The sequence below is a fragment of the Sorex fumeus genome, unplaced genomic scaffold (genome assembly GCF_029834395.1).
Source record: "Sorex fumeus unplaced genomic scaffold, SorFum_2.1 ptg000032l, whole genome shotgun sequence".
Taxonomy (NCBI): domain Eukaryota; kingdom Metazoa; phylum Chordata; class Mammalia; order Eulipotyphla; family Soricidae; genus Sorex; species Sorex fumeus.
The window spans coordinates 198,681-214,550 of NW_026606089.1; positions in this window are offsets into that span (position 1 = coordinate 198,681).

Here is a 15,870-nt window from a genome sequence, read left to right on the forward strand (position 1 = left end):
GCATGACCCCTGACAGCCCCTCCTCCCTGGCAGGAGCCCATCTTCACCGCGGGAGAGCCCTGAGCTGACCAGATGACTATCCCCCGCCTCCCCAGACACCTCAGGACCGAGTGCTCACATGGGGACATTGCAGTGAGCCAAGGAATGGGCGGGGGGGGGGGGGCCTGGGAGAGGGCAGAGGCTACTGTGACCTCATGGACCTGAGGACGCGGAGGGGCTCAGGCTGTGGCGGTGCCGGGGGTCTCCCACCCATGTCAGCAGGGGCCTCTACTCTCTCCTCCTGGCTTCAACCTTGTGCCCTGTGTCCTCTGCAGACAATGGCTCCAGCCACAGAACCCCCGCCGCCAGCATATGCCTCTGTACCACGTCCCCCCGTTTTCTGCACGCTGGGGACGAGCCGCAGGGCATCCTTGCCTCTTCATGTCCCCTGCTGCCCCGGGCGCTGATCAGCTGTACTTCAGTAGATCCACCTCTCTACCCGCCCCTGGGACACAGAGGGCATCTCTGTACGGACTGTTCCACCCTGGCTCCAGGTTCCATCTGGGAAACAGCCGCTTAGGCCACCCTCTGACGCCTGAGGGGTCTCTGCTGCCAGCTCAGCTTTCTCGAGTCGGCCTAAGAGTCAGCCGTACGAGGCAGAGCCTGGCCCAGAGCACCCTGGGGACCCTGTGTGCTGCCAGGCCCCACAGCGTGTCCTTGTGCCCATGGGCCCCAGACCGCCGTGCAGACCGTGCCTCCACGCCCCGACCCGAGTCAGTGTGCTTCTCCTCCGGGGGGCAGGCGTGTGCGGGATCAGACGCCCAGCAACTCTCCAGATCGTGTTCCTTTGGGGGTGGCAGCAGCTCCCCGAGGCTCTGCCCTCTCTGCATGGCGAGGAGTCACCCAAACCCAGAACACGACAGGGCTGCACTTGTAGTCCATGCGGACACTGGCCGTTCACCGGCAACGCCATCGCCCAGTCCCCCGGCCCCGGGCCTGTATATGCCGGTCCTGTTCTTTCTCTCCGTCTGCCCTGCCCAGCCTCCCGCAGGCCAGAGCCCACCTCAGGGACAAGACTGTCCGTCTGTTCCCTCCTTCCATCTGGGAACACCCCCCCTGAGACTCCCGGGGGTGCAGCTGCCAGCCTCCCCCGCTGTGAGCTGTGCCTTCCCCCAGGACCAGCCCCCCGAGGGGGCCGAGAGGCAGACTAGTGCTCCAACAATCCACGGTGGCCGAGACGGGCCTCGTGGTCACAGTAGTAGAAGGTGGTGGCCATTTCAGGCTGGACACAGGCGGGGACGGAGCCCAAGGGGTCCCTCTACCCTCTCCAGTACAGCACAGCCGCCCCGGCATGACAGCTGCCAGAGCAGGTTGCAGCGGCTCTTTTGCTGCTGGGGATCGCAGGAGAGCACGTGAGACACTACCTCCTGAAGTCTCATTTATCAAAATTAAAGAAAAAATAAAATAAAAATAAATGTTCAAGAAAATAGTAACTCATGACTGCGCGGCCCTGGCGAACTTGTGTGTGGGGTGGGCGGGGGATGGGGGACCGTCACCCCCCCCAGCAGTCTCCTGGAGCTGGAGCTCTTAGGAAACAAATCCGGTGCCACCCTCCCCCCCAAAAGGTTGAGTCACTGCTGCCCTCACGACAGCGTAGAGCCCCCTTTCCCAGCCCACCCCCTCCATGTCCTCGAGCCTGTGCGGGGGAGAACCAGGCTCAGATGCTCCCGGAAGCCGCATGTGAAGACAGGGGCAGAGGTGGATACGGGGTGTTCGTCAACGTCTGGGCGTGGAGGGGGTGCACAAAGGCCCCTTTCCAATGGGACACTCTGCATTGCCCTGGAAACGCACCCTGAGAAGTGACCCCTTCCCCAGCACTGTCTTTAGATCCACAGTCTAGAGCAGCAGTGTTGGGGAGTCATGGTGAGCCAGGGACACTGCACCCCAGGGGCTCCCAATGCAAGGGGAGAGAGCGAAGGTTGGGATGGGAGCCATAGGAAATGAATCCCGAGGACACCTGGCCTCTGCCTTTATCTCCCTCATGCACCCCACAGCTCCCCTTCTTCCAGCTTCACCTACGCATGCTGCTGTGAGTGTCCCGCACAGTGGCCAGCTGTCCCTGGGGCGTGTCCCCATATGGGTCTTAGAGGGTGAAGATGGTCTACAGGGACGTAGCTAGGCACAGCCTCCCCTGCTTCCTTCAAAATAGAAGTACTTAAGCAGATGGCAATCAGATTAGACTACCAAAATAGTTTTTGAAACATTAAATCAAAATGGTAGGACTTCCTCCACATATTAAACAATTTTAGTGAGAAAATTTTAGTGACACTACCTCCACTACCCAGCCGTCGCCACACTCCAGGACGCTTTCCGGTCCTACTGGCAAGTCGGCCTACTGGCGCTGCATGACCTTGGTCAGCACCGTCTCCGCTGGCCCGGGACGGCACACAGCACTGTCCACCACGGCATTCTCAGCAGCACCAGGCCTGCCTGGCATGCCCTGTGGAATCATCCCTTCCATCCACCTTGGAGATCTCCTGTCTGAGGACCATCAGCACGTCCCGCAGAGATAACAAGAAGCAGCACAAAAGCCCACCGAGCCCATGGAGTGAAGACAATAGCCTAGAAGGTTCTATCTGTATCAACTAGATCTGCAAACTCTCACATAAAGAATTTAGGGACACTGTGATGTCTACTGAGCTCAGAGAAACACTGGCTCAATCAGTCAGCAAAGCACGGCAACGTAGGAGGTGGAACTGAGACAAGTACAAACAGAAACGATTGAAGCAAAGAGTGTGGCAGGTGAAGCAGAAATTTCAATGGAGTAACAACATCTGGGGAAATCATTGGTGAGCTCCAAGACGGGATGCAGGAAACTTCTAGAAACCAACAGTAGTAATTCCTGAATGCAGAGCCAGGGGTAGCCCCTGTGCATCACCAGGTGTAACCCAAAAAGGAAAAAAAAATAGAAATGTAGCAGTAATATTCTATAAAGACATGAATTAATGGTCTACAGGGACGTAGCTAGGCGCAGCCTCCCCAGATTCCCCCAAAATGGAAGTACTTAAGCAAATGGCAATCAGATTAGACTACAAAAAATAGTTTTTGAAACATTAAATCAAAATTGTATTACTTCCTCGAAATATTAAACAATTTTAGTGAGAAAATTTTAGTGACACTACCTCCACTACCCAGCGTTCACCACACTCCAGGATGCTTTCCGGACCTGTGCAGCCACTTCGGGTTGCGCAACACATCATAAGACACTAAATACCCATCTTCCGGAATTCTCGTACCATATTTGTAGGGTTCAAATATGTAACACCTACAAGGGTGATTAGGGGTCGCTCCAAAAGCCTCTATCCCTCTCGGAAAGACTGGCAAGCTACCGAGAGTATTCCTCCCACACGGAAGAACCTGGCAAGCTATCCGTTGTGTATTCGATATGCCAAAAGCAGTAACTAACACTGGTCTCATTCACCTGACCCTGAAGGCTTCACCGACATGGCAGCACTGAGAAGGATGAGAAAGGAGAGGCCGACAAAATCTCAAGGCCATACTAGGCTGCCACAACGAAGGAAGACAAAAATGATAATCTGTACTTTCAATACATGTACGCTAGCATCAGATAAATCCATCGAGGACCTGATGTTAGAAGCGCGAATGATCAAGTATGCCATCATTGGTCTGACCGAGACAAGAAGGCACGAATCTCACCATGCAGTTTTTGACACTGGAGAAGAATTTTTCCTCGGAATATGCAATAAAAGAGGTGTCGGAGGCATCAGTATCCTTTTCAACACAAACTTGGCCAAGAGTATTGATTCACTGAATGCCTAACAACGCGAATTGGACGTTTACATTTGAATAGATGTGGCTTACTGCCTGCAGTTTCTATCTTCGTTGTCTACGCACCAACATCTCATTATGATGACAGAGAAATCGAGAAGTTCTACATGGAGCTGGAGAAGTTCTATAAAGAAGACCACACCTTCTACAAGATCATTGTGGGTGATTTTAATGCCAAGATAGGACCGAGAAGATCAGCTGAAGAACTTCACATCGGGACCCATGGCCTAGAATGGAACGAACAGGGTGAGAGACTGTCTGACATCATCATGTCGACCAAGACCATCCATGGTAACTCACAGTTCCAGAAGGCAGAATCTAAACGTTTGACATGGGAGTCTCCCGGTGGAAGATTCCACAACGAAATAGACCACATCATATTCAATTGAGGGTTTTGCCTGACCAATGTCGCTGTTGTCCCAAAATTCCTAACGGGATCGGACCACCGTCTCCTTCGTGCAAAATTCTACTTCACAGAGCAGGGAGAAAGGGCTGCAAAGTTCAAGAAGAGAACTCCCAGAACGACCACCAACTGGGAACTCTTTGGCACTATTGCGGCAACATGGGAAGATGCCATTGTTGACAACATTGGTGAGGAATACGATCAACTGGTTCAGCACCTCCATGAATGTGCGAGGAACGCCAAGAGAGAGAGATAGCCACAAAAAAAACGCCTGTCTTCAAAAATTCTTGAGCTAAAATCGTCAGCGTGGTTTGGCGCTTGCCCCAGGCAACCGCAAGCTAACGTTGAGCTCGCAAAGCAGTGCAGAGATGCGATCAAGGAAGACCTCAAAGAGAGAAGAGCAGAAGTACTGGTAGATGCGGCAGAAGCTGGGAAAGGTATTCGTTACGCCCGCCTGTCCTTCGCCAACTACAAGACCAAGATGGCTGCCCTCCGACGTCCTGATGGATCCTTCACATCCTCCAGAATGGCAATGGAGAAGATTATCCATGACTTCTACTCAAATCTTTTCGATAGCCATGTCCACTTGCCAACATACCAAATTCCACAGGATGGCTATGTCGTTCCCAACGTTCTCCCTCCTGAAATCTGACACGCCATTTCGTCGGTAAAGAAACAAACAGCACCCGGCCCAGACAAGGTTAGACCTGAACACCTGAAGAACCTGCCATCAGTACTCATCAATACACTGGCTCGGCTCTTCACTCGCTACCTGTCTGAATGCAAAGTCCCGTCCCAATGGAAAACCAGCATGACCGTACTACTGTTCAAGAAGGGAGACATCCATGACATTGGCAACTATCGCCCGATCTGCCTACTTTCTGTCATCTACAAGTTGTTCACTCGAGTCATCCTTAATAGGATTAGCAGAACACTAGATGAAGGACAACCATGCGAGCAAGCTGGGTTCTGCGAAGGATTCAGCACCATCGACCATATCCACACGATAACCAAACTCATGGAGGTTTCTAGGGAGTTCAAGATGCCACTCTGTTTAACGTTCACTGATTTAAAGAAGGCCTTTGATTCTGTTCAGACGGAAGCGGTCGTTAAAGCCCTAGCCAATCAGGGCATTCAAGCCCAATACATCAAGATCCTCCGTGAGCTGTTTTATGGATTCACTACCAGGATCTCACCATTCTACAAAGAAGTGATCGTTGATGTCAAGAGAGGGGTTTGGCAGGGTGATACCATTTCACCGAAACTCTTCAGTGCCACCCTCGAGAAAATCATGCGAGGACTAGAATGGGAAGGAATGGGAGTGAAGATAGATGGTCGGCAACTACACCACCTCCGCTTTGCTGATGACATTGTTTTAATAACACCAAACATCAGCCAAGCGGCACAAATGCTGGCCGACTTTGACCGTGAGTGTGGAAAGGTAGGACTACAGCTGAATCTTACGAAGACAATGTTTATGAGAAACAGCCTCGTTCCTGATGCCCCATTCACTCTCAACGGAACGACCATCTCCGAATGCAACAGCTATGTGTACCTAGGTTGAGAAGTCAACATGACAAATGACCTGGCACCCGAGTTGTGCATGAGGAAGAGAGCAGCTTGGAACGCCTTCAGGAACGTCGAAGAAATAGCTAAGAGGATGAAGAACCTCCGGCTCCGGGCACATCTCTTTGATTCCACGGTGCTTCCTGCATTGACATATGCCTCAGAGACCTGGGCCCTACACAAACAGGATGAGAAAGCTATTCAGGTCTCCCAAAGAAGAATAGAAAGAGCTATGCTTGGAATATCACGTTTCACTCAAATGAGAGAAAGAATCCGGAGTTCTGACATCTGTCGACGATCAAGAATCAGGGACGCTGACTCATTTGCCAAGGTGTCAAAAATCAGATGGGCTGGTCACGTAATGAGATTTAAGGACGACCGCTGGACTAGAGCTGTTACTGACCAGATTCCACGGGCTGTCAAAAGAGCGCGTGACCGCCCACTAGCACGCGACAGGGACAAATGGAGACATTACTGGCGCCTGCTTGAGCAACTCGTCGACTAACGGGAAGTTAAGTGATTAAGTAATTAAGTGAGAATTGTTATTAGTTAATATTTTTTCAAATTTTGAAATTCTGTTTTAATAGAGTGAAACAGTGATTCAAAATCTGCATCTAAGATTTCCATTTATTTTAATGTTCTAATGATTTTTCATGGAAAGATATACTTGAAAAGGAAAGAAATTCTTAATTGGCTGTACTAACTAAAAATACCTATTTTCAGTGTCAACTACAAAGTATACGCGGACTATAATTTTTAATAATTCTAAAAAAATTAGTTAACTAGAAAGTTATTTAGAAGTGTCTTTTAGTTGGTGGGTAGGGGTCACACCAGGGAGTGCTCAGAAGGACTTCCTTTGTGAGGCCGAAGTGGAGCCATGACAGACTCCACTTTAAGACCAAAACTCAGCAGGCCTAAGTCTCGCTTTTCCCCATCACAAAGTCCCACTGCCAAAAAAAAAATACCACCCTGGGCAGATAAACCACCCTGTGGCAACAGCCTATCAGTAGGGGCCATGGGCAGTGGGCCCCAGCCAAGTGGAGAGGGCCTAGGCAGTGGAGTCACGGGACTGGACAGGGATCCAAATTGGAACCACATCGCCAGTTCCTACAAAAACTGCTGCTATGTAACCCAATCCTATATCAATGGCTTAGAATTCGGAGTTGGGGTCCTTATCAAGTCTCCACTGCGTTGTATGAGACTTGGACCCTAGCTCGAGCTAACAATCAAGGGGCCTTGCATTGGCATCTGGTCTGGTCAATGTGCTAGCGAAATTACCTTCCCAGGACATAACACCTTCTGGCTCTGTGCTCAAGATTCATTCCTGGCAGTGCTTGGAGGAACACAGGGATGCCACGGATTAAACCCGGGTTGGGTGAGTGCCCTATCTGATGTGCTATCACTCTGGCCCCAGAAGAGAGAGTTACCTAAGTCTTAAACACAGCCGAATCAAAATTAATTCTGACTGTGAAAACAGAAGGTGGTGACTGAAGTAAAGAGACAGAGGCTGGGAGATAGTGAGGAGAGGCACCATTTTAGGAGGAGGAGAGCTGGAATGCTGCTGCTGGTTCGTGTGGTGAGACATACAAATTGAAAGGGTGCTTGTAAGTATGGAAGTCTGGAAATGTTTACATGATCACGGTCATTTGGCCATAAAATACTATTAATTATGGAACTAGTTCTCAATATCAGTTTTCATAGTTCTCATTTCCTAGAGTTGTTTCAAAAAAGTCTTTTCTCACTATTTTGAAATATCTTAAACTTGGTGGTAATTATGATTAACCTTTTTAAAATATATCTCTTACAAAGCCAAACACTGGAAATCGTGTCTTCTAATTAAAAACACTTTCTCTTTAGGGGCCGAGATTTAGGGGTTAAGATGCTTGTCTTGTATGTGGCTGACCCAAGTTTGATCTCCAGCAACACACATGTCCCAGAGCAGCACCAGCAGTGACCCCTGAGCACAGAGCTAGAAGTGAGCTTTGAGCACTGCTAAATGTTGCTCAGGCCTTCCTTCCCACACCATCTAGAAGTACAAAAAATTGTGTCCTCCAATTACAAATCCCAGGAGCGATAGCACAGCGGTAGTGTGGTAGGGTGTTTGCCTTGTACGCAGCAGCCAGCCCGGCCGAGCCAGGTTTGATTCCTTCACCCCTCTTGGAGAGCCTGGCAAGTTGCTATTTTCCTGGGGGCTGCTGCCTGGATACAGGTGCCCCAGGGTATGTGCAAATGGGGGCAGGTGACAAGGGAAGTGGGTTGCAAGTTAACAGCGATAACTAAGTGTGCCTGCAGGATATGCTCTGAGCCTGCTTTTTCATTAAATGTAACTGCATGCTCCTTGCAAGCTATGCTCACTTGCTCATCCAATGTAACCACTTCTCCAAATGTTACCCTTCAAGCTCCTAGGCTAAGGAACAATGTACTTTCAGTAGTAGAAATAGGATGGGTTAAGAATGGATTCTTATAAATCTATTGGTTATGATAATGGTGGTCTTTGCTGTAATGGTCAGTGAGGGCCCATATAAGTTACTCCCTTACCCTGGGTCGGGGTCTGGCCTGGACCTACGGGACCTGTGTGTCTGTGTAACCGGCTTGACCCTGATGAGCCAGAAACAATAAACTACCTGTTTGCGGGTTGCATTCTCTACGTGGTCCTTGTTGTTGCAAGGAGATCTGACACCGCACCCTAACAACATTTTATGTGATCCAGAAACACAAGTAGAAAGAAACTGAGAACACTTTTGACGACTCTGACAGGAAACTTTTGTAAGCATAGGATCTTTCTCATTTTTTAGATAAGGAGAGAAACAAAATCAAACACATATAGTACTCTATTCCTGTAACACCCCTGGTGGCTTTGCATGCCTCCTGTATGTCAGACGCTACTGTGTATACATACAGTCCGGATATATAAGCAGGTGATGCTGATTTTTCAGATGAATCCTTTCTCATAGGAAGGTCATAGGATTGGAGAAGATGAACCAAAGTGTGTGGAAGAAAGTGAGAGCCCCACAACTGCAATCACATGGGAAGGGGGCGGTACTGGCTCTTCCTTCACGCCCTACCTAGGTCACGAGTTGCCCCCTACGAGCGGCTCACCAGCACGGCCATGGCTCTAGAGGAAAAAGGGCTTAATCCAGAGCATGTCAGCTTGCAGCAGAAAAGTGAATGGACCAAGCATTAAACTACAGCGCCATGCCTCTCTGGGAAGGAAAGGGTGTTGATCCCTTCCGCCTTGCCCCCCCCCCCCCCCCCCCCCCCGCAGCAGCAAGGTGGCTGCCGCCTCAGAGCTTATTGGAATCCAGATATGAGCTGGCCATGACGGGGCAACTGCAGTCTCATGAGAAGGGAGACCAGCTCATCCTTCACGCCCTACCGAGGTCACGAGTTACCCCCCAGGAGCGGCTCTCTGGCATGCCCATGGCTCCAGAGGCAAAAGGACTTAGTCCAGAGCCCGGCAGCTTGCAGCAGAAAAGTGAATGGACCATACGTTAAAATACAGCACCATGCCTCCCCGGGAGCAAAAGGGTGTTGCTCCCTTCCGCCTTCTCCCCCCCAACCACCCCCCCAGCAGCAGGGTGACTGCTGCCTCAGCGCTTATAGGAAAGCCAAGTATGAGTCCGCGGTGACAGGGCAACTACAGTCGCATGGGAAGGGGGGTGGAACCGGCTCGTCTTTCATGCCCTACCGAGGTCACGAGTTGCCCCCCAGTAGCAGCTCTCCAGCACAGCCATAACACCAGACGCACAGAAAACAATCTCGTAATTATCTGGCTCTTTGCAGAAATCCAAAATCACGCAGCCACTATTGCAGCTGCGCAACGTTATATGATTCTCTTAACCAGCTATAGGAAAGAGTATTTCACAATGCCTTTTCAGTAATTCTGGTTGTTGGGGGGGGGGCGGATTCTAAATAATGGTGCATCTTTTGTCGAAATAATGAATGTAATCAATGTAGAAAAGAGTTAAGTAGAAATCATCTGCTTCACAGGCATTGGGAGGGTTGGGAGGGGGGTATATTTGGATTCTTGGTGGTGAAAAATGAGTACTGGTGAAGGGAAAGGTGTTTGATCATTGTATGACCAAGACTTAAACCCAAAAGCTTAGGAACTTTTCCCACAGTGATTCAATAAATTAAAAAAAAATAAATTATGAAAAAAAGGTGGAGTTCATGCTCAATTCAATCAGATAATCAGTGGCTGCATAAATAGCAGTACTCCTACATAAAAAAAAGGCAAGTGACAGCCCCAAAGACTACCCTCAGAATATAAACATTGAAAATTGGAAGGAAAGGAAAGCTCTGGAGAAAAATGTACGGAATAGCCTAAAGGGGTGGCAAATGATGTGGGTGTAATCAGTTATGTAACACAAAAATCTCAGAAATTTTTAATTTTTCTTAATTGTCTTGTCTGAAAGCTGAGAAGATGTGAAGTCAAAGATGGGAAGTCAACAATAGGCAGTGCTGTTCAATTGCAAGGGTGCCTTACTTTTCATTGTACCAAAGTGCACAGAGACAGTCCAGCGGTCAGAGGCGCAGAGGAATGCAGAAGCAGGGCGGGCCAAGCCCCCGGCAGGTTCAGTGGCCCCAGCAGCCTTCACAGCCTCTCTTCATTCGCTCTCCTCTTGTAAACCCCTCCAGGAAATTCCACTGAGCAGAAAGAATCAAAACAAGAAAACCGAGGCACAGGAGAGCAAGCGTTAAAGGATACATTGTTTGGCCCCGGTTACCAGGCAAAGAGTTACAGTCTCTAGGAAGGAAAACATGGCCAGAAACAGGAAGGAAAACATGGTCAGAAACAGGAAGGAAAACATGGTCAGTTACAATTTCCGGGCCGAAGGTCAAGGACTGGGATCCTGTAGGGCGGGACTTCGCCAGACCAGGGTCTGTGATAAACAGGGGAGGATGTTTACATCTAAAGGTTAGCTAGGTCTGAGGTATGTGAGAAGGGGAGGACTGTTTCTTGTACTGCCGGAGCTTGCTGGCCCCAGAGTGTCGGTTTGGCCCTTTCCAGACCACTCAGACTCACCCACTTAGTTGAAAGTGGGGTCCTGCTTCTGCTTCCTCACCTTTGTGAGCTGGTTGGGCACCAAAAACTTTATCTTTTATTGGGTGGCAGGCATATTCAGCAGTGCTCAATATTAATCCTGCTCTGTACTCAAGGATCATGCCTGGTGGTGCTCAGAAGAACTATACATTTTTGGAGCTCGAACCCAGGTCAGCAGCATGTGAGACATGTGACTTACCTTATACAATCTCTCTAGCGGACATTATTTTTCAAGAGCGTGAAAGAGGTTTGAGAATGGTGCAATTACATATGTGTTTGCAGTCAGAGCAGAGATGAACGAGCTAGTAATCCTTCTGAACCTGCAGGAACAGCCTCTGATGGAAGGCACTTCTATCAGTAGGACTGACAGAAGAAGCGATGTAAGTCATTCTCCTGTGTAACCCAAAAAGAAAAAAAAAAAGAAATGTAGCAGTAATATTCTATAAAGACATGAATTAAGGATGGGGACATGAGGCGGTTGCACAGTGGGTAGGGCGTTTACCTTGCACGCAGCTGACCCTGGTCTGATTCCTCCATCCCTCTTGGAGAGCCCGGCAAGCTACCGAGAGTATCCTGTCCACACGGCAGAGCCTGGCAAGGTCTTCGTGGTGTATTTGATATGTCAAAAACAGTAACAACAAGTCTCACAATGAAGACATTACTGGTGCCCGCTCGAGCAGATTGATGAAAAATGGGAGGAGAGTGCTACAATGGATAGTGAACCTGTTAAATAATATTTAAAAATATTACTCAAAACAGGAAATATTGATCAAGTACATTTTACTGAGAGTTGTAATTAGGAGTTAATCTACAAAGAAAAATTGATATTAGCTTCTACTTACATATATTTATGGTGGAATGTATGAGGGGTAATCAATAACAGCCTTTAAAGCAAAAATTATGATAATACATTAAGTTCTGATAAAACTATGATGGAAGTAGAAAAGAAATAAAATTTAAAGAGGAAAGGAACAAGGAAAGTTCTATATATTGAAAGTAGAGCGCTACCTGGACTTTTCCCAAAGAGAAAAGTCTTACAAATTGACATTTAGCCCAGGAATGAATTTCAATAACCTTCACACACTTCCCTCTTGTTGTTGTGGGAAGATGCTCACTGGCTGGATGGGTGTTTGAATGTTACTGTAATGAACTCCTGTGATCTACTTTAGGAATATAAAACGTGTAAAAATCATTAAAAAATTGATATTCAGATTATATTCCTTAAAAACGCCGAAAGCTTAAGAGATAGTACCGTGGAGAAGTTGGCTTCGATCCTTGGCATCCTAAATGGGTCCTCAAGTACCACAAGGAGTAATTACTGAATGCAGAGCCAAGAGAAGCCCTGGGCATCACCAGGTGTGGCCCCCCAGAAACAAAAAAAAAAGCCAAATAATTACACTTTGAGAGTCTAGTGTATGTACACAATAGTAAAATAATTGTTTCATTCGTTTGTTTCAAAGAAAGAGCTTTTATTTAAAAAATAAAGATGTTTGGTAAAGGCTGAGCAAAGACCAAACTGATGTGGGGGATTTTGAGGCTCCAACGCAGTGGGAGAGGGCTGGATGCTCGAGGCCCAGGTTCATGTGGGAACATTGCTGGGAGAGTCTGGAGGAAAGAGGATGTGAAACAAGGACACTGCCGAGAGGAAAGTGCCAGGGTCAGAGGCTCGGTGAGGCAGACAGACGGCAAGCGCAGACGCAGGGGGTGACTGTGTTCCTGAGAGAACAAGGCCAGGCCCAGGAGGCAGGGCTCGGGGCTTGTAAAGGGCGGGAAGTGAAGGCAGGGCAACCGAAGGCCTAGGCGGGTAGAGAGACCACTCAGGCCTGAGTGGGGCAGGGCTGGTGGCAGCCATGCATGGTGTCCCCTCCCCGGCCCGGGTCCCTTTGTAACTCCGCAGGGTTCCGTGATGTCAGCAGAGTGTATATAAACGGGCCTGCTGCTCTCTGGCTCAGTTGCCACAGGCAAGCGAATACGTGTCTGATCTCTTCTAGATGGATTCTCACACTTATTCTCCTATTATTCCTGAACATCTACCCGAATGGCTGGTTCTCTGGATTGAGGACCCCTACCTTTCGGGGTTTAATGGAATTCTATTTTGGTTTTTGCTGAAAAAATGTGTTTTCCGTTTGCGGTCAAGGAACAGCACCAGGTAGAATCTGGAGACGTCCTGGGGGACTGAGGGCAGGTCTGTTTGAAAGAAGCAGACGGGGCGTGTGGCCAGGTGAGAGCATCAGTCCTCTCTCTCACAGACGTGAGGCACAGGGCGAGGTATTCTGGGGGACCCAGTTACCTCAGGGCCAGAGTGTGTGTGGGAGACCCCCTCCCGCACTGTGGGAGAAATTGCTGTCTCTGTGGGATCCCAGCTCCGGGGAGAGTACACGCTTCCCCCCTGACCTGCGGGGGCAGGGGTCACTCACACAGGGGCCTCCACGGGGGCCAACAGGACAGTAGTGACCTGAGAGACCCTCAGAGGGGGCCCAGGGCCTCTGTGAGGCAGCACAGTGCAAAGACTGGTCAGGGTGCTGCTGGCACCAGGGTGCTGGCCTGACAGGGACTGAGAATGGGCTCAGCGTCCCTGGGACTGAATCAAGCAAGAGCCCAGCCTGCAGTTCCCTGCAGGAGCCCAGGCCTTGGGAGGCTCCTTGAGTTTCTGAGAGGCCCAGGCCCTCACTCCCCCTTTCTTCTCAGCACTGGAAGGTTGCCTGGAGGAGGAGAGGCTCTGCACACACCGAGGTGAGGGCGTTGGCTTTCCCGCCTGGGCTCTGCCAGGGGACACTCCCTGTCCTGGCCATCCGGGCCAGGCCACAAGTTGAAGATGTCCCTGTGGACAGCGGCCCCGTGAGGGCAATGGAGGAGAGTCGGGAGGGAGACAGGCAGAGCCTGAGTCCTTGGGGGTCCCAGTGAACCACACCAGGGTGGGAAGCAGTGGAACTGCCCTCCAGGTGTGCTGGGGACACAGGACAGACCAAGGTTCCCAGGAGAGTGGACGGCAGGTCCCTGAGGGACACTGGGCTCTGGGTTTCCGGAGCTGGTGTGTCCGGCCTTTCCCTGGAAGCAGGTGCCTAAGGGAGCCTCGGGCACGGGCTGGGCAGGTCTTGGGGCTCGGATAGTGCTGGCTGGTTAGCTGTGCATGACCCCTGACGGCCCCTCCTCCCTGGCAGGAGCCCATCTTCACCGCGGGAGAGCCCTGAGCTGACCAGGTGACTATCCCCCGCCTCCCCAGACACCTCAGGAACGAGTGCTCCCATGGGGACAATGCAGTGAGCCAAGAAATGGGCGGGGGGGGGGGTGGCCCTGGGAGAGGGCAGAGGCTACTGTGACCTCGTGGACCTGAGGACGCGGAGGGGCTCAGGCTGTGGCGGTGCCGGGGGTCTCCCACCCATGTCAGCAGGGGCCTCTACTCACTCCTCCTGGCTCCAACCTTGTGCCCTGTGTCTTCTGCAGACAATGGCTCCAGCCACAGGACCCCCGCCGCCAGCGTATGCCTCTGTACCACGTCCCCCCGTTTTCTGCACGCTGGGGACGAGCTGCAGGGCATCCTTGCCTCTTCATGTCCCCTGCTGCCCCTGGCGCCGATCAGCTGTACTTCAGTAGATCCACCTCTCTACCCGCCCCTGGGACACAGAGGGCATCTCTGTACGGACTGCTCCACGCTGGCTCCAGGTTCCTTCTGGGAAACAGCCGCTTAGGCCACCCTCTGACGCCTGAGGGGTCTCTGCTGCCGGCTCAGCTTTCCCGAGTCGGCCTAAGAGTCAGCGGTACGAGGCAGAGCTTGGCCCAGAGCACCCAGGGGCCCCTGTGTCCTACCAGGCCCCACAGCGTGTCCTTGTGCCCATGGGCCCCAGACCGCCATGCAGACCGTGGCCTCCACGCCCCAACCCGAGTCAGGGTGCTGCTCCTCTGGGGGGCATGCGTGTGGGGGGTCAGACGCCCAACAGCTCTTCAGATCGTGCTCCTTTGGGGGTGGCAGCAGCTCCCCGAGACTCTGCCTGCTCTCCATGGCGTGGAGTTGCCACAACCAGGCCACGACTGAGCTGCACTTCAGGGAGTCTGTTGGGACACGTGCGGCTTTTTTCTTCCTGGCCATTCCCGGCCTCTAGCCACACCTTCAACAACATCTGCCAGGCCCCTGGCCCTCGTCCAGCCTCCCACAGAACGGAGCCCACCTCGGACACAGTGGGAGGGTCTGCACACACTGCTCCACCCTGGCTCCCTTTTGGGCAACAGGTGCGCAGGCCACCCTCCGGTGCCTAAGGTCTCTATGCTGCCGGCTCACCTCGCAGGAGCCGGCCGAAGAGTCGATGGCATGAGGCAGAGCCCGGCCCAGATCACCATGGGGACCCTGTGTCCTGCCAAGCCTCACGGCGTGCCCTTGTGCCCATGGGCCCCAGACTGCCGTGCAGATCGTGGCCTCCATGCCCCGACCCGAGTCAGGGTGCTGCTCCTCCGGGGGGCAGGCGTGTTGGGGGTCAGACTCCCAGCAACTCTCCAGATCGTGGTCCTTTGGGGGTGGCAGCAGCTCCGCGAGGCTCTGCCCTCTCTGCATGGGAAGGAGTCACCAAACCCAGAACACGACAGGGCTGCATGTAGTCCATGCGGACACTGGCCGTTCACCGGCAACGCCATCAGCCAGGCCCCCTGCCCCGGCCCTGTATATGCCGGTCCTGTTCTTTCTCTCCGTCTGCCCTGCCCAGCCTCCCGCAGGCCAGATCACACCTCAGGGACAAGACTGCCCGTCCGTTCCCTCCTTCCATCTGGGAACACCCCCCCTGAGACTCCCGGGGTGCAGCTGCCAGCCTCCCCTGCTGTGAGCCGGGCCTTCCCCCAGGACCAGCGCCCCGAGGGGGCCGAGAGGCAGGCTAGTGCTCCAACAATCCACGGTGACCGGGACGGGCCTCGTGGACACAGGAGGAGAAGGTGGTGGCCATTTTGGCCTGGACACAGGCGGGGATGGAGCCCAAGGGGTCCTTCTACCCTCTCGAGTGCAGCACAGCTGCCCTGGCATGACAGCTTCCGGAGCAGGCTGCAG